The sequence below is a fragment of the Lygodium microphyllum genome, chromosome 11 (genome assembly GCF_053477565.2).
Source record: "Lygodium microphyllum isolate KBCC chromosome 11, Lygodium_microphyllum_v1.1.10, whole genome shotgun sequence".
NCBI classification, from domain to species: Eukaryota; Viridiplantae; Streptophyta; class Polypodiopsida; order Schizaeales; family Lygodiaceae; genus Lygodium; species Lygodium microphyllum.
Window position 1 is genome coordinate 66,661,834 of NC_141145.1, and position 20,379 is coordinate 66,682,212.

Consider the following 20,379-nt stretch of genomic DNA (forward strand, 5'->3'; position numbering starts at 1 on the left):
CCTTTTTTCTCTAAAGAGTATCCAATAAAAATACATTTTTTTGCCTTTGGATCAAGCTTCTTCCGTAGCTCATCTGGCACATGAATGTATGCAAGACAGCCAAATACCTTCAAGTGCGATACATCAGGCTTCTTGCCAGTAAAGCATTCTTCAGGAGTCATTTCATGAACTGCAGCTGTGGGAGTTCTGTTCATAATATAAACAGCAGTATGAACAGCCTCAGACTACAAATGCTTAGGCATATTCTTTTCAGTCATCAAGGTGCGTGCAACTTCTGCAATATGCCTGTTTTTCCTTTTTGCAACCCCATTTTGCTGTTGGGTAGACCTGCATGTGAACTGTCTCTTTATCCCATGAGACCTCAGACAATCACTGAACTCATTCAAGAGGTACTCTCCTCCTCCATCTGACCTCAAGCACTTTACTTTCAAGCCTGTTTCTCTTTCAACTACAGCCTTGAAAGTTCTAAAATGCTCAAACGCTTCACTCTTTTCCTTCATAAAATATACCCATAGCTTTCTAGAACAATCATCAATGAATGTGACAAAGTATGAACTGCCTCCAAGAGATACATTTTGTGTAGGCCCCCAAATGACTGTATGCACAACATCAAGGATATTTCTGCTTACATCTTTGTCATGTGAAAAGGGTTGTCTTGCCTGCTTACCAAACTGACATGCTTCCCATACCTTATGAAATTCTGCAACTCTAAATGTAGGCAAACCTGTAACCAACCCTTTGGACTACATTAATTTCAGCCTTTGTACATTTGCATGTCCAATGCATTTGTGCCAAATTTCAATATCTGCAACAACACCTTTTCATTTAGCATACATAGTAGCATTCATAGTAGGAATTCCAGAATCCAGAGTAAACATACATCCAACTCTACTTCCCTTTGCTACCAACCTGCATCTACAAAGCAGCCGTTTGCATTAAATCTGACTTGTAGCCCTTGCTCTACCATTTGACCAAGTGACACCAAGTTCTTTGTAATAGATGGCACATGTAATACATCTGAAAGACTCTTTGTCTTACCATCATGTAAGGACAAGGGAACTTTTCCAATGTGTGAAATTGGGTGGCATGAATCATCACCCGTCTGCACATAACCTGCATTTTGCAAATCCTGCATCTCTCCAAACCATTCTGCATGGCTGGTCATATGATTGGATGCACCTGAATCAACATACCAAACATCATCATGTGTTTCCTTTCCTATAACAGCATTCAGCATATGCTGCATAACAAACAGATGCTCATTTTTGTCTTCATTCTGTCGTGAAGATGATGCATAGTTTCCTTGTTGCAACTTACCACTGCGAATATAATCTTTCTTAGCATAACATTGGGCTGCAATATGACCTGTTTTGCCACAATAGTGACACACAATATCAGAGTTGTTAAAGCCTCTTTTCTGCCATCCACCTCTTCCTCTAAAGCTCCCCCTACCTCTAAAGTTACCATGACCTCCTGAGACGTGCATATCGCCAAATTGTTGATTCAATCTGTTTTGCTGGTTGTCACTACCACATCTTGTACCATGACCTCTTGAAGAGAACCTGCCATGTCCCCTTCCTGAACTGGAGTAGAGAGCTTGGACCTGTTCACCACTTCTTTCATATGTCTCACTCTGCATGTTGATCTCTTCAGTGATCATAAGGGAGACCAACTCATCGAAATCTAGAAATGGCTTTCTGACATACATGAATTTACAAAAGACTTCCAAGCATGTTCAATGTTAAGTCCACCCAAGGTAGACGACACCAAATCATCATCATCGGGCATTGCATCAATCGCTACCAATGCATCTGCAATGCTCCTTACCTTCAGTGCATACTCATTGATAAACATCTTTCCTTTCTTCAATGTATTCAACTCTTGCTTGAGTTGAATCTTTCATGCCTTTGTATTTACGGAAAACATACTTTCAAGTATGGTCCAAGCTGCATATGAATTCTCTGCATTTCTAATATGTTCCAGCATATTATTGTCAATTACTATAGACAACCAATACATGACCTTCTTGTCTTTTGCATTCCATTTCTTTCATGCCTTTGTCTCTTCTACAGTTGGAGGATCACTCACCTCCGGCTCCTTTTCTTCACCTGAAACAAACTCGTAGGGCCTTTTCCAATAAGGAAGTTCGTGACACGGAACTTCCATGAAGGGTAGTTGTTCTTGTCAAGCTTCTCAATGATGGGGCTTCCACTATTCTCTGCCATTATCACAAAACTAATACCAAACAATAAGAAAATATTCTGAAACCCTCGACCTGTAGTGCACAACAATACACCAGACAATCTTTTTTACTGTCTGCTCAATAATACATGCAATCTGTAACTTGTTTGCGGATAAACCTTATGTTTGCTTCCTGCAAACACCTCAAGAATTACAGATTCGCAATCTCTAACCTGCACACCCACTTTCGGTCAAAACAATCGAAATCACAGTGTACCCTGAAACTGTTGTCCGCAACCTTACGGCTCTAAAACAGGGCCTGAAACGGCCTCAGATGCCCAAAATAACTGCGGGATTGCCCTAAAGGGCTTCTCTGTATAATACACATCGCTCTTCTTGCACACCAAATCTCACTGCAATTTGAGATTTTTTGCTCTGCCCTGCTTCCGTGCCTCCACAGGCACTATCCAAGAGAAAGAGTGGAAGGATGGGAGAGCTTATTACCCGTGGCTTGCTTGCTCAAACCTTGCTTCTTCTCCTTCACTTCAGCCTTCGAAATTAGCCTCTCTCAGTGGTGCAGCTCTGATACCATGTCAAGAATCGCGTGGTGGGGGGATTGCTCGAGATGCTGCGCCGAACACACACATAATGCACAAGGAAAAGCTCACTCAAGAGACAAGAAGAGAGATGGAGGCCAAAACGTTCTCTTGCTGATTTCTTCTTCTTCTTCCACACACTTTCCAATGTACACAAATTATAGATAAGATACAACATAAAGGAAAGTGGCCTACTAAGTCAAACAATGCATAACCGACTACACTAGTCGACTGGCACTATAACTATGCCAACTATAAATAGGTGTAACAACCTGAATATAATAAGTAATGAGTCAGTAGCCATGTGAGAGTCATAATGACCATCGACGTGCTAAGTGTAAATGTGTGGACCCATCTAACCAGGCGGTCCATCATCGATGTCTGCATGTGTTGAGCTTGTCATCTCAACATGATGAGTCTTTGACCCTTTGAGTTATCAAAATTCCCTCCACCCACTTTGGGAATATGCTCACTACTAAAGCTTGAGAGCCTCTCTATGAAATCTAATTCCTAAGTTGTGACCCATGAGGTCACATCCTATGGGTGTGAGTTGTGATGCCAAAGGGGGGGAGTCTTGAGGCAATGGAAGTATCAAGCTACAAGAGGAACTACCACTTTGCCAGTTGTAGCAGTAGGCAAAGTTGCTGAAGTCATAAAGACTATAGTGCGCATGAAACACTACATTGACTATCAATATGAGCCAACTATCAATACAAGCAACAAGGTACAATGTGTTGCACCATCTAAAGCAACACTGTAATAGTGTGCATTGCTGCTTGAAGTTATAGCACCAACATTAACAACAAGGTGCAATGCTATCTCAATCTAAAGCAACAGTGCAAGAACACAATCATCATTGATAAGTTTGTAATAATGCAAGGAACTGAGCTATTGAGGAACTAGTGTAGCTAGTTGGAGTAGCATTGGAGCTAGAAGGAGAAGCAATGCCATCTGGAGCAAGAGTGTAAGCTTTCCTTGGCAATGGGTGCTATCTATAATAGCACAAGCTATAGCCCATGCCACTATGACATGTATTAAATTCATAGGGTGCCATAATGCCATTATAATAACTCTAAACTCTACTTGGCATTAACCAATGACCACATTGCACATTGTAATTTTTTGTACTTGTAGTCTCTGTAGATTGAGTCTAAGACTTTAAAATCCACATATAAAAAACTAGAGAGCATTGGTCCACCAACAGCATACACATTTGTGGAAAGGGTATGTTGATAATCTTAATTTGGATTCAATTTGTGGTTAAAGAGAATACTAGTGAATATAGTTTACAATCTAGGAAACCTTAACTAAATGATAAATCCCAATATGATGCATTGGTTTTCATAGCATATACAAAAAACTGAAAGGGTGGAACTGTAAAGAAGCTAATTCCCATAGCAAGCTAAAATATTGAAAATAAAAGAAATACACTAAAATGCCAAGAAAGCCATAGCCAAGGTAGCTAGGTTGCCACCATGAATCATGTTACTAAATGATACAAAGATTGAGAATCATTTATGAGTGGGTACAATATGATATCCTCCTTATGCTATGGAGGGGCATGGAATCCACCCCAATGCCCTGGTGGCCAAAGAGTATGAACCGTCAGTGGATGGTGGGAGGTGGAAACCTCAAACAAGATATGTTTACAGTTGGCAAAAGATGCTTGGAAAGTTACAACTTAGCCTTGCTTTGTGGTAGTTTAGTAATCCCCTTAATCATTTGTGCCACTCCTTCAGTCAACCCATCATTCTTTGTGTGAAACATTCATTCAATTTCTTCAAGTCATTAGAAATTTCTTCATTCATGTGGCTTAGCTCTTTAGATAATAACAAGTAGTCATTGATTGCATGTGGCTCATGAGAGTAGCTTCAATCCTCTGATGCATGCTTTAGGCAACTCCTACACTAATGTCTTCATCCTCTTGCTCATGATTTTGAGCCTCATTATTGTAATTTTGAGTCTCATGAAACTCTCTGACATCATCATTCATTGCTTCTAAAACAAGATCATTTTTCTTGTTCTTGGCCATTGAAAGAGGAGTGCCAATACAAAAAATTATGTTAGTAAGATCTTCTTTGCTATATAGAAGTTCCCTACACCCTCCCTGCACCTTTTCTACTACCTCTGAATGCCTTGTTTAAACTTGAAAGAACTCCTTGTGTACAATAAACCTGTAGGTATCAAGAGAGCAAGAAATACCTTTTCTACTACCTTTGAAATCCTTGTTTAAACTTGAAAGAACTCCTTGTGTACAATAAACCCTGTAGATATCAAGAGAGCAAGAAATATCTTGCTCGTCTTCCATTGTTTGTTCCAATGTCTAAATGGGCTAAGATGCCGTTGTATCACTATCAACCACTACCAAAGATGATGTACCTACACTTAAACTTGAAATTTGTGTGGGTTTAGGGACTTGAGGAGTGTGCCAAGTTCCTCCCCAAGCTAGTTGATGCACTCATTTCAGGGTCATAATCAGGAAGGGAGGGTCACCTCTCTATTGCCTTCCTAACTTGTGTGGCATCCACTTTTTCCTCACAGGAATGAACATGACTACATGTTACTTGGCTAAGTAAATAGTGATGCTATGCATTGATTAAAAAACCCTTTAAATCCTTTAATGAAATGCAAGTGGAAAATAGGAATTGACTAAATTGAAATGACTTAAGGATAGGGTATCACCCTTTGAAGTGACTCACTGCATTACATATCTCACTTACCATTTTCACTAATATGTTTAGTCATATAGCATCAATGATCAGCCAACAAATCAAATTCCATAAGTACAAAATGTAGGCAGTGAATCAATGCTTGTAACCAATTTTGATACTAATCTTGAGTGGACAAGATAAAGAAATACAAAATAGTCACAATCAACACTATGTTAGGCTCTATATGCTCTTGAATATTAAGCTTGATGATGAATTACTCTTAATATCTATTTTTCAACATTATGATTAGCTCAACAATATGATAATGAGATAGATTAAAAGCATTAGGTAGTAGGAATACCTATTGTTGTTGTTTAAGAACACTATTGAATGGGCTTCAATCAATAAATCCCCCACATAATCCATCCCCAAATTGATCAAGATTGCTTACCATAGGTACAGATTCAATCAAAATTTGGTTCCATAATGCTTCCCCAAATATATCTTTAGCTTCTAGTAATAAAGAGTGCTTCAATGGATGATTAGAAATCCATGCTTGATTAAAAGATTTCAATCACCATAGTATAAGAGCCTTTGAGTAATGAAGAAGCACTAATTCTTGATGGAGATCCATAATTGATAAGATACCATACATTCAAGTATCCAAGAGTAAAAATTCCACCAATCTTGATGATATGCTCCAATGTTGGCCAAATCTTGGTGGAATAGCTTTGGTTCTACCTTTCTTGAGTTGAATACATCATAAATCCCATGGATTCAGCCTCATTGAAGTTGAAATTTGAAGAAATTCATGGTTGCCTTATTGTTTTTCAAATTGGAATGAAGAAATTGCTATAAATCTTACCAAGAAGCTCCAATGTCAACTCAATGATGAATGTAGATGCTTGTCTTTAACCTCATGAGGCCAAAGAGCACAAAAGCCCTCTCAAATCTTCAAGAAATGGTCAAAATATGGTTGTTGTCCTGAATCTACCATAGCTAGGGTTTGGAAGAAGCTTGACAAGAAGGAATGATTGAATCTCTGTAGGATTAAGCAACAGAATGCTTCTGGGAGCCTAAAGGAGTAAATCCCCGTAGAATATTAAGGAAATTCAATGATGTCCTAAGTATTCAGCAACAACAAGAAGAGTTGAAAGAATCCATGGCTAAGCTTGAAATGTGAAGAACTCTTGGAAGAATGTCATCTACCTATGAAAGAAGCTTCAAGAAGTCCCAAAGGACAATTATTAGTTACTAGGAATGAGATCAAAGCTGGAGAAGCTGAGCAGTAAACAACTTGAGATTTGTAGCAAAATTCACATTGATCAGCTTGGCATCCATATGGCATCAATCCTCCATAATATGGCGCTCGTTGTGCTTAGAAGAAGTTCAAGAATCAAGCTAGGTAAGCCTTTCAGATGCTAGAAGACAAGGAAATAAGATATGATTATTAGGATTGATCTATGGAAGCTTGAGAACAAGCTGAGAGAAAGAAGAGAAACCCTTGTTTAACAAAATTAATCCCTATTTAAGATTTTTTCTAATCTTGATTAACCCTAGTTATACCAAAAACCTCCAAAATGGGCCTCTTCTTGACCACGAGATGTCAAAATGCCCAAGAACCCACCATTTCCACTTCATATATTCTCCAAGAGCTCTAAAGTAGTCAAGGCTAATTGTAGGAAACCTTGATTAGTCAAAGTTTGAAATGTATCGAGTCCTGTAACCAAATCTTGAACTCAAACTACTCAGAATGGTGCTAGTAACTAGATTTGGACTTGAAAATGACCTTGCCAAGAATCAAATTCAAAGCTTTGATACCATTGTAAAGAAGCTAATTCCCACAGCAAACTAAAATAATAAAAATAAAATAAATAAACTAAAATACCAAAGAAAGCCATCGCCAAGGTAGTTAGGCTTCCATGAATCATGCTACCAAATGATACAAAGGCCGAGGATCATTCATGAGAGGTTGTAGCATGATATCCTCCTCATGCTATGGAGGAGCATGGAATCCACCCCAATGCCATGGTGGCCAAAGAGTATGCACCCTCAATGGATGGTGGGGGAAGTGAAAATCTCAAATAAGAAATACTTACAATTGGCAAAAGATGCTTGGCAAGTTACAAATTAGCATTTTATATCAAACCCTAGAGCTAAAACTAAATATTGGCTAAGGTATTATTGTGCTTTATTATAGGAACTTATCTCAAAAGCTAGAGATTTCTAGAGTCAAAAGTCACAAGCTCACCTTTCTTTGTCTTGAGGTATGTCTATATGACATTTCCTTTAACTTTATATAAGATGCAGTATGTCTCAAATTGTGATTGAATAATATAGTGAAAAATCAAATTTATACCTTTTTATGTGGCAGTGTCTAATCATGGCCCCATTTAAGCACATAAAAAAAGAGTTTTTAAAAAAAAGACAATAGAAGAATCTCTTGGATTGCATGCCTTACCAAGGGAGGGGGATAATAATGCATCATATATGGTGAATGTAGTAGTTTGTATTGACGAAACCAGTTCCTCTAGAAATAAAAAACATCATAGGCTTTTTCTTGAGCATTGGAAAATTCATCACCTATGGGTCTATTGCATTGTTGATAAAGAGCGGGTGACATGCAAATGGTGTTCACTTGCTCACAAGGCAAATCCGTTTGGTAAAGCTGAAGGAGCAACATCTTTGTAGAATAATGCATTATAGATTCATAAAAAATCTAGAAAGTAGATTGAGGCAAAGCTTATGTGGAAAGAGCATGAGAGAAGAAGTATGATCCCTATGGAAAGGCACATTGATACTATGGGGGATTATGAGAAAGAGCATATAGTAATATGTATACAAACTTCTTGGTATGTAATCAAAAGGTATTTACCTTTGGAGGAGATTCAATATCAATGCAACTTCCAAAGATTCATGAGAACCCCAAATATGCCTCTCGTAAGTGAGTACTCTTCTTATACTAGAATAGATCCAGGAAAAGGATTTGCAAAGGCCATTAAGCATGTTTATTGGGAGAGATTAAAACATGATATAAAGATTAGCCCTTTCTACTCCATCTAGGTTGACAAGAGTACTGATATAAGTGTGTAACAACATATAATTCTATATGTTACTTATTTTGAGGATGCAAGAAATGGTTCTATATCCACAAAGTTCACGGATCTTATTCATCCAATTAATGAAATAGTTGAGGCTTTGTATGATGCATCGGTCATCTTTTTACACTTCATGGAATTAATGATGCAAAAGTTGTAGGAATTGCAACAAATGGAGCCACTGTCCATGGCAAGTTCCAACATGGGTTTGGTAGCAAGGCTAGATAGAAAGATACCACACTTAATGAGCTATCATTGCATAGCTCATAGCGAGACATTTGCAGTGGGGGTGATCCATTTAGAAGGTTCAAGGAATCCAAATACATAGATAAAATAGTGAGAAAAGTATATGAAGGGACTTCTAGATCTACAAAAAGACATGCATACTTGGCTGATATTGTTGTCATTTAGTATTGGCATAAGAGGCATGCTTAAACCACAAAAGATGCATGATGTCAAATGGTTGTCTAGGGGGTCAAGTGATGACCAACATTGTGAGGATGATGCCTTTATTGTTGACTATCATGCGAACTAAGGATGCCACTTTGTATTCTTCCTTGACTAACTATAAGATGCAATTTATTTTTCAATTTTTTGTTGATGTACTTGGGGAGTTGAACATGTTAATACCATTTTCTAAGATAGTCACCTTGACATATCAAGTATTGGAAGCCAAATTAAGTACATTATGGAAACTTTAAGTCTTGCATTTCTTAGCACACAAATTTGTTGCTAATTCTATGCATACGGAGAGCTTTATCAAGAAGGTGCATGAACAAATGGGAGTTATGATATATAAAGATACACAAGGTGTAAACCATGAACACTATTTGCATTTGGGACATATGTGGGAAGGTGATGCAGTTAACTCACAATAGACTTATGATGGTGTAATGGAACATATGGTGTATTTATATAAATGCTACATCACAACTTTGATCCATGTTTTATGGGACATATTTAGAACTAATTTTGATGTATTGAAGCATTAAAATTTTTTCTCTCCAAAAGATTATGACTAGGATTTGGAAAAGATAAATACTTCAACCAAGGAATGGTTGCAAGTGTAATGCAAACATTTTTGTTAAAATGCAAGTCTTTTGATTAGTAAACAAGATTGCAAAGGTGAGTGAAGATATTTCATAACAAGAATGAATAATTGTTTTAAGGGCAAAGACATGCATTGAGCTTTCCAAGCGTGTTGCAGTCATGATGAATGGGAGCAATCATTCCCATCAACTATAAAGCTATGGTGATGATTATTAGTATTGCCTCTATCTTTAGTTACATGTGAGAGAGGATTCTCCAAGATGAATAAGATCAAGGATAAGTTTCAAAATTAGTTGTCACTTGGAATTTTGATTTTGCTAATGTTTGTGGGAATGAATACCCCAAAAGTTTCAAATCCAAAACAATTCCCATGAAGTGAATGCTATGATGCATGGAAGGGCATGAAGAACATGAGATCTTGTGCTTTAAAGACAATTGAGGAAGTCATTAGTGATTCTTTTGAATTGCTTTTTATTTTTTTGACTTTGCATGAAAACACAATAATGCATTTTTAATTTTTCTAGTTGTTGATCTCTTTATGTATTTTGTTTTGGAAGTTGGTACTCTATCTATGATTGAATTGAATCTCATCACTTTGTGTGATTCATATAATATCCCAAAGTCTCATAGAAACCTAACAAAAGTTTGTTAATGATGTAATGCACTATACACTTAGTATTTTCAATTGTTATTATTGTGTATACAATTCACATTACATATTTATGCATTACAACTATAGTTGTGAAAAGCATACATTTCCTATGATTGTTAATGGACTGATAATGTTCAAATTTTCCATGACATTGGGAATGGAAGGTCCAAAAGAATTAATGTCCTATGAAAAGGAGTGCATGTCAATTCCTAATGTTGGTCTAGATTTTGGAATTTATAGAGTTTAGAGTTAAGGGTTTGTAGTCTAGTTTTCATAGTTTAGGATTAAAAACTTGAGTATTGGAATTATGATCCATTAACTTTGTTGGCTTTTTTAGTTGGTTTTCTTTTTGGTGCTATTTATGCCTTGTTGTGGGTTTCTTTTTGTGATGATGGTTTCTTGAAGTGGATTGTAACTAAAAGTTTTGACTTGTGTCTTTGCCTTATATAACTTTAAGGCATCTAAAAGAACCTTGGTACAATCCTCTCTCTCTCTCTCTCTCTCTCTCTCTCTCTCTCTCTCTCTCTCTCTCTCTCTCTCTCTCTCTCTCTTTTGTGCTTCATATTGTGGATTCATGCATGACATTTGATGACTTTATTGGTGTATCCAAGCACCTATCGTATATTAGATGGAGTCATTAAATCTCTTGCTCTTTGCCATAGCCTTCCATGTGATACCATAAATGCATTCTCTCTCTCTCTCTCTCTCTCTCTCTCTCCCTCTCCCTCTCCCTCTCCCTCTCCCTCTCCCTCCCTCCCTCCCTCCCTCCCTCCCTCCCTCCCTCCCTCCCTCCCTCCCTCCCTCCCTCTCTCTCTCTCTCTCTCTCTCTCTCTCTCTCTCTCTCTCTCTCTCTCTCTCTCTCTCTCTCTCTCTCTCTCTCTCTCTCTCTCTCTCTCTCTCTCTCTCTCTCTCTCTCTCGCTCTCCCTCTCCCTCTCCCTCTCCCTCTCCCTCTCCCTCTCCCTCTCCCTCTCCCTCTCCCTCTCCCTCTCCCTCCCTCCCTCCCTCCCTCTCTCTCTCTCTCTCTCTCTCTCTCTCTCTCTCTCTCTCTCTCTCTCTCTCTCTCTCTCTCTCTCTCTCTCTCTCTCTCTCTCTCTCTCTCTCTCTCTCTCTCTCTCTCTCTCTCTCGTGTGGACACAATGGACCTTATGACATGGAATGTTGAGGATGCTGAGGCAAAAGGAATGTTATTTCAACACGCACTCTTATAAGTGAAAAAGAAATTTGGGGCTTCAATAGAGATTTCACAAATTAGGATTTTCTTACATGATACAAACATAAAGCAATTCTACTATGCAAGGGACATTAATAATATATATGAGTGAAAAGTTCACATTACTTTTTCAAAGATAACAAAGATAAATATGAACAATCATGTTATTTTGAGAAATTTTCATGATGATAAAATAGGTCCTATGAATATATAGGTGATTGTAAGGTAAGAGTGCCTAGTTTTGGTTACCTGGGTGCCCTTGGGTTTGGCTTGAAAACAAGCACTTTTTCATAATTAGTGGCTAATCTCTCCTAGCTAACCAAGCAATCCCATTTTTAAGTCTTTTAATGAAACATCACACGCAAAGTTGGGTACCCAATGATTGACAATCGGACAATTGTAAACCCTCATTTACTTGTGTACATAGTTGGCATATACCTTAGATCCCACATTGGGACTGTTTGACAATATGTCCTTAAAATGTTAACAGATTTTATATTATGGCTCATATAAACTTCCCACTTTGAATGTCATAATTCCACATACCATAGAGCTTAACTTGATTTATTAATTATCATTAAAGGTGATTTTTTGGTTTATATATATATTTAATAGTATTTCAACTATTCAAAAAGAAATTCTTTTTTTATGTCTAAGGTCTATCACTAAAAGTGCTCCAGTTTATAAATCTAATGATTGAAATATAAGAGACAATTAGTAGAATTTGAGGCTATAGTGAAATTGCAAATCTAATGGCTAGGTGGATTTTCATAGAAATTCTTGAAAAGTGTCAGAAAGCCTTTAGAAGTTTTATATTTTAATTATTGAAATTATAATGTTGATACAAATTACATCAAACCCATAAGGATTAATATACTAGTAATGGAGAATCTATTTTAGGAAATTTAAGATGATTTGAGTAACAATGTTCACTACTCTCATTTCATGTCTACTATTGTCTATTCAAGTCTAAAATCAAGCCTTGGTAATATAAGCTTCATGATCATCCAAGATTAGAGACCTTACCATGTGACACTTTAGTTAGCTTTTGTCTTCTAGCTTTAATGGATACATCCTACATGTCCATGCCACCTTGTGTCGACGTCAACACTATGCCACCACAACTTATTTCCATGCCACTTTTGAGAGTCTCCACATAAGCATCATGCCACCTCACCTTGCGACCTAACCTATTTAGGTTGGTATGATCAACCTAGTTAACTCACCACCTTATCATCCTATTCCTCTCACATGATGCCATGTCACCCATAATAGCCCTACACATTATATGATATATCCATGCTTTGTTAGCCCATGCATGCATATCAAGATATGCCACATCATCATCTTTGCCACATTATCCTATCCCATGATATTCTTTATACACATACATTTATATTTTCTTTAAAAATTATAAACTTATAGTTTTATGAGACTTGTAATATTACATATAATAAGATATTATTTGAATAAAATAATTAAAAATAATTTATTTAAAAATGATCTACTTATACATTATAAAAATATTTATTTAAAAATTATATACTTATACATTTTTAAGCTTTCAAATAGTATGCATGATAAAATTTAAAGTTTCAATATTCTTGAAAAATAGAAGACATTAAGTTTTTATTATTTAGAACTTTTAGTATATTCTAGACAAATTCTAGAAAAATAGAAGACATTAAGTTTTTATTTTTTAGAACCTTTAGCATATTCTAGAAAAATTCTAACATATTATTTGCAAAACATTTATTATATTAACGCAAAATTCTAGGTTCTTTTAATTAATATTGAGTATTAAAGATAATTAATTTTTATTTTTCAACATTTCTACCATATTCTAAACAATTCTAGTATATTTTTTGTAAGCTTCTAATATATTAACAAACAAATCTAGGTTCATATAAATAATATTGAGCATTAAAAGATAATTATTTATGTTCTAAAACTTCTAGTATTTTCTAGATAATTCTAGTATATATTTTGCAAACTTCTACTATATTAATACACAACTCTAGGCGCATTCTAGCAAATCTTGAGCACACTATTGTTGGATGCTATCAAGCTCTCTTAGCTCCTAAGCTCTTCTAAACTCTCTCAACTTTACTATGTTAACCCTCTAATATCTTAGGTTAGCTCATACCCCTCTTTAGAATGGGTCACAAGGCCATAGGAGGTGAAAGTGTGATATGAAAAGAAAACCACATGCTCTTAATGTTCATAATGAAGAAGAAAGAAAGCGGATAGCATGTGAACAAAAAAGAGAGTAAAGAGCATGTTAATGTGCCATTGGTGAGTAAACTACTTTCTCTTCCATCACTCCTCACATGCCTACTTTGACTTCTCCTCCTCCCCTTTCCATTCCTTTAAACAACCCACATGAGTCGTCACCTTCACAAGAACCCACTCTTCCCCTCCCCATTCCTTTAGATGTTCTATCATTTGTAAGGCTCCACTTCTCCACCTACTCAAGAACCATATCTCCCTCAACAAGAACCCCCTTCTTCAAAAAGTACTTATATTATGGATAGAAAAGAGCTATCTACATTTTTTGCACACATAAATGTGCAAGTGTAATCTTCAAACCTTTGTAAGATCTCTTACCTTCATTGCGAGCATTTGTATTCAATGCCTTGGCTAAGCATCCCAATATGGTATAATGCAAGATAGTTTCTAGCATTTGTAGTTGAAGAGATAGGTCCATTTGCAAGGATGTGTTTTGCTTATCAATAGGTTATTGTGATGGCTATAAGTAGCTTCAAAATAGAGGGAAAGATGAGTTTACATTTCACATCTTTTCCATAGCACCATGCACACTTAGACTAGGATGCAAAAGTTTGGATGACAATAAAAGAGACAGTTTAGATGCAAATGACGTGGGAGCATTGTGGGTGATTAGTTCAAGAAAGCTTTATGCAAGAGAGTTGTGAAGGGGTGTGTTCATGGACCATGGTACTTGCTTTCTTGAGATAAGCCAAGGTGAGCTATGTTCTCAATTCACAAAAACATTTCCATCTATTAGGTTTGAGAAAAGGTCATTTGAGGGTTGTGACTATAGTTTCTATGGTACTTAGACAATGTGTCACATGTTGTTGTTGATACCATGTGCAATTCCAACTCTTGTATGATGTTCTATGCTCTCTTACTAGACATAGAGACTTTCCTTCTAGTCATCGTGATTTCATATACACCCTATTGTGTATGTGCATGGAGGATGCCATTTACCATTTTTTGTAATGAAGGAGACCTAGGAGAGAGAAGGAGAGAAGGGAGAGACTCCAGAGAGGAGAGAGAAAGAGGAAGAAGATGAAAGAAGAAGAGAGAGAAATACTAGCAGAAGAGAGAGAAAGACAGGAAAAGAGAGAGAAAGAGGAGGGAAGCCATGAAAGCTAGAAGGAAGGATAAAAGAGAGACTTGATTATTGATTAACTGATGCCCTAATTGGGTCTCTCAACACCTTATATACCCTATCAGTATAACTGGGTATTCCCATGCTAATCCGTGTCCTACCCGTCTATCCCCACTCTTTTACATTCCATCCCAACCCCGAAGGTTTTTGCCCTCAAAAACAAAAAGAGGACCTATGGCTCACAAAGAAAGGGGGTTGGGGGGGAGGGGGTTGTAGAGTACTACTCTGCTCAGCATTACAAAGGAGAATATGGGTATGGTGAAGTACAGTCTCATGTGGAATTGGGGCATAGAATTGTGTATATGATGTATATGACATGTGCAAGTTGATAGCATATGAGTTTGGCCTCCAATTCTTGACAATTAGGGGCTAACAAATAGTGGACAGCATGCTGTCTAGAACAAGCCTGTTGGAGAAAATTGGTCATAATTTCCTATGGCAATCTCCGATTGAGGTGTGTGACATGTCAAAACGAAGCTCATGAAGCATACTTTCAAGCCATATAGATGATACTTGATTGTCATTAATGCAAAATAAAAACTGTTCTGAAATAGTATGATGTCTCTGCATTTCAGACTGGGTAAATTTAGCTACTTCTCAATCAAAATTGCATCCTTGAAGTAGGGAAAGAATTGCACTTGTGAAATGTTGATCAGGATAGGGCTTTTCCAAGACCATCCCGTTCCCCGGGATCAATTGGATAACCTGCATAATAAGCATCAAGAGCACAAAGGTCATCCATACAAGCATGGGTCACCATACTACCACCAGGGTCAAAAGGATAATTGTGATCCAATGCATCCACTGTATCATAGAAGTAATTCATGGTGCCATTGTCAAGCACTGATGGTGGCACAAGATCCTTACCGACCCATATGGTAGCATGCATTGACTTGTCCATAAACTCATTGGGAACTACTAGGTCAAATCGGATTGGAGCAGATGAGGCTGCAATCAATACATCATTCACTGCATCAATCCCTAGGCATTTTATGTCCATGAGTTTCACATGTGTGGCTTTGGGCTGATGGCGCATCTGCCTGCAGCAGTGAGATGCTCTCATCATGGAATCATTCTTGAGAAGTATCGTGTGGCTCGTAAGGATGCGCATGTTGCTTATAGTAATGATCAAGTGGCTGATGATATCCATTGTTGATAATGATGTTGCTCCCCATGTACATACTCATATACATTTGCATGATGTTGTCCCTGTACATAATGCTGTCTAGATGGTTGTCCATGTATGTGACTAGAATGTAGTTCATAAGAACATATATAGTCATAAGATGCATGCTGCTCAAAATATTCACACTCATCATATGCATGTTGACCATAAGTAGGCGCATGCATTTGCCTTTGCACATCAAACCCATGCCAATGGTCATAGTACTCATAATGTCCATGAGAATGCCCATACATGCCTTGTTGACCAAAATGTCCATCGGTGCCATGCTGCCCATGCATTACATGTGGGCCAAACTGATTATTAAGGCCTTGCTGCCCAAAATTGCCATGTGCATGCTGTCCATTGCTATGTGCATGCTGCCCATTGCCATGTGCATGCTGCCCATTGCCATGTGCATGCTGCCCATTGCCATATGCATGCTGCCCATTGCTATGTGCATGCTGCCCATGTACCCCTTGCATTTCATGCTGCCCAAGATTTGCATTAGGCCCTTGCTGGCCATTCCCATGAGTGTGTATATAGCTTTTGTTACGGGGGAGTTGTTGTCCCTGTTGAGAATCTACCAATCACACCCTGTGTATGCCCCTTTGTATGGAACAACTAGGCTAGGAAGATGCAATTCATTCTAGGAAGAGAGACAGATCCCATAGGCACAGTGATGTAGTGTGCTACCAAGCAATCCTATATAATGATGTACTTGACTATCACTTTCATATGATGATAATGCAATAGTACTTGTCTCTTTCTGTCAAGTGTCTGTGTCATTATCAGGCCTACACAAGATTGTGTTTATGAGTTCAAGTCTTAATCTTGAAACCTAATTCACTTGTGTAACAGTTGTCTTCTTTGTCAATGTCAACATGAGTAGTATCTTCATCTTCCATCCTCCATAGCTTCCGCCTCTACCATGCTCTAGATCCCACAACTTTAACATGGTATCAGAGCACAGCTGAGCATGGCTTAGCTCTTCTCTGCTCTCTCTCAATTCCTCTTCAAAGCTGGTCACCACAGTTCTAGCCCAAGTCTTCATCTTCTACTCTTTTTTCTCACTGCCCTGTTTGGCAGCCATAGCCAAACCTGCACCTACCTGCCTTTGAGCTCTTAGATCTCTTGAACCAGGCAATATCTTCCCAAGCTCTCTTCTGGAGGATTGTTCCTAAACTCCCTGAGCTTCCCTCTGTTGCATAATAGTCCAACATTGGGCTCCTATAGCTCCAGCATTGTTATTCTTTTGTGCTTCTGTCCTGTGGCCACCATAGCCAGCCTGGACATACCTCTGATAGAGGGCTGAGATCTCCCTCTACAGGTCAAATCAGCTTATGAATTCTTCTTGGAAAATGTTCCCCAACATCAGGCGCAACTCTCCATCACATTAAAGCCCAACATTACTGCGCCCTGATGACGGCATTGCAAAAATTCGTCGTCGCTGTCCAGAACTGCGCTGTCTCTGATCGAGCTCTCTACACGCGTCGTACTGCCCGTGATCTGATCGATTGTTATGGGGCTTTGATAGTCCATGAAGTAAGCTATCTTTCCATAAAAAAAGTTTTGAAAATCATCAAGTACAGCTCCTGCAATCTGAAAAAAACCAGGCCCCTGTTTCAGAAACCCTAATTCCACCATAGCCAAAATCTCCCAAACTCATTTTTCTTTCATTTTCTCTCTCTTCACACTCAACCCAAGCCTCTATCACTCTGATCCACTGTTACTGAAGTTCCCAGCAAGAAAAAGATTCAAGAAGATAAGCATCAACAAAATCAAAGCATCAAGAATCATCATCAAGTTCAACCATAGTATCTTTTGATACTACATAATGTGTTTTCACACTGCCATTGGTTGTGTCTTCTGACACATTAGATTTCAACTCTGTGCTGGAAAGTTTCAGAAGTTTTAAGCTGATTCCATCATGGAAATGCCAAGCATGAAGTCTCTTGGGTGGTTACCTGTCATAAAGAGTAACATTACTCTTGTTGCCCATTTACATTGCATGCAAGACTTGGCTATCTTACTTGCAGAAAGACATGGAGTTGTCTACATCAAAGTTCAATCAATGAATCCATCAGAAGATTTTGAAGACATTTCCACTACCTCAAAGATGATACCTTTGCTTGAGGGGGACATGGACATGAAGACTAAAGCTAAAAGCAAAGTCAAAGAAGAAGTAGACCAAACAAACAATGAAGAAGAGAAGAAGGACAAGAAGAAGATTTGCCATGAAGACCAAAAGATCACATCATTCAAAGCTAAAGAACCAAAGATGAAAGACAAGAAGATTTTCCATGCTAACAAAGAGAAAGCATATGCTGAAAAAGACCACGATCCTTGTCTCTCATTTTCTATTTTAAAAGCATCGTACTTGCCTTAATGTTCCTTTCATAAGCTTGTAAAAACTCCTCATGTAGCCTTGTACTACAGCCTCTGTACACTTTGTGAGGTCCCTGTTCCAGCCTCTGGATGTCCACCATGTTTATGGTACCCACACTTAGCCTTTTCTGCGAGACAGCCTCTGGTGTTTTGCCATGTTTGTGGTATGCCCACACTTTGCAGGTGCTGCTCTCACTAAAGCCTCTACACACTTTGTACTTTCAGGTTGTGATTGAGGAGGGGTGTTGAGAATCTACCAATCACACCCTATGTATGCCCCTTTGTATGGAACAACTAGGCTAGGAAGATGCAATTCATTCTAGGAAGAGAGACAGATCCCATAGGCACAGTGATGTAGTGTGCTACCAAGCAATCCTATATAATGATGTACTTGACTATCACTTTCATATGATGATAATGCAAAAGTACTTGTCTCTTTCTGTCAAGTGTCTGTGTCATTATCAGGCCTACACAAGATTGTGTTTATGAGTTCAAGTCTTAATCTTGAAACCTAATTCACTTGTGTAACAGTTGTCTTCTTTGTCAATGTCAACATGCGTAGTATCTTCATCTTCCATCCTCCATAGCTTCCGCCTCTACCATGCTCTAGATCCCACATCTTTAACAGTCCCAAGGATGAGCTTGAAGGATTTGTGATGGGGGAGGGAAGGAGGGGTTCATCATGTCGAGTGAAAGGCTCACCCATCTCATAAGTGCTATGGGGAACGCCGTGGATACCACCAAGAACTTGTGGGCTACGTGCTCGGTCTCCAAGGGGGGAGGGCGGTTAGCCTCACACGGGGAGGGACATACTCCTTGGGTCGATTCGAGGGGGGGTGCAATGGCGGGGATTAGGGTGCCCATGCACTCTATGAGTAAGTCCATCTTGGCCGTCATCTCAGAATGAGGGTGATCTTGGTGGGTTTCCATCTCCCTATGGCATTGTTCCATCTCTCGATGTCGTTCAGCATGACGGGTCTCATGTTGGCATAGAGTTTGGTTGAGCATAGAGAAGCGGTCCATGTCGGGGGCACCCTCTTCAAACATGTCTTCACGATCCTCTTGGGCGAGCTAGATTGTTCATTGAGGCACGGGAGCCCCTTATTTCACGCTGGAAGTCCTCCTGGGCCTTTGCTTTACCCTTGTGGCCTACCATCCCAAGTGCAGTCCACCATACCCCTTGTTATAGAAATTGCAATATCTTGGGCTAGGAAGCTTCGATCGCCAAAATTTTTGATTCAACTTAAAGCTCTCGATCCTCTATACGAGGGTATGTAAAAATATCTCTAACAATAAACGATCACGGCTTTGATGTAATCACTTTTTGTGGGCTGACTGTGTAGGACTGCTGCCTCTGTCCCACAGTACCTCTGAGCACAAAATTAAGCTTATCTCCCAAACAATAGGGCGGAATGGGGAGATTTTTGATTCAGATCGAAGGGGGGGATGCCCTCTTCGAATCGATCTGTGGGGCCCACACTCACTCATAGAAGAAGGCTTTGCTGTAATTGACTTTTGTGGGCTAACTGTGTAGGACTGTTGCTTGTCCTCCAGTACCTGAGCACAAAATTGAGCATATCTCCCAAAACATAGGGCAGAATGGGGAGATTTTTGTTTTACATCAAAGGTGGGAATACCCTCTTCAAATCGAGCTATATGGCCCACGCTCAATCACACAACAAGGCTTTGCTGTGGTCAACTTTTGTGGGCTGACTGTGTGGGAGTGGCTGTCTGCTATACCCTGCAAAGACTCCCTCAAAGAGCATACCTTATCCCAATGGTGAGGTGCTTATTCCAAGACATCTAGGGCCTCAATAGTGGTTCTCAATGCCACATAGAGCCATACATCATTTGCATCCGTAGTTCTATTGCTGAGACCATTTCCATGAGTGCATACTCTACCCTTCTTGCTGCATCCACCATACATTTCCAAGTGATACATGGCCTTACCAATGCATGTAGAGGGCTGTAGACTCAA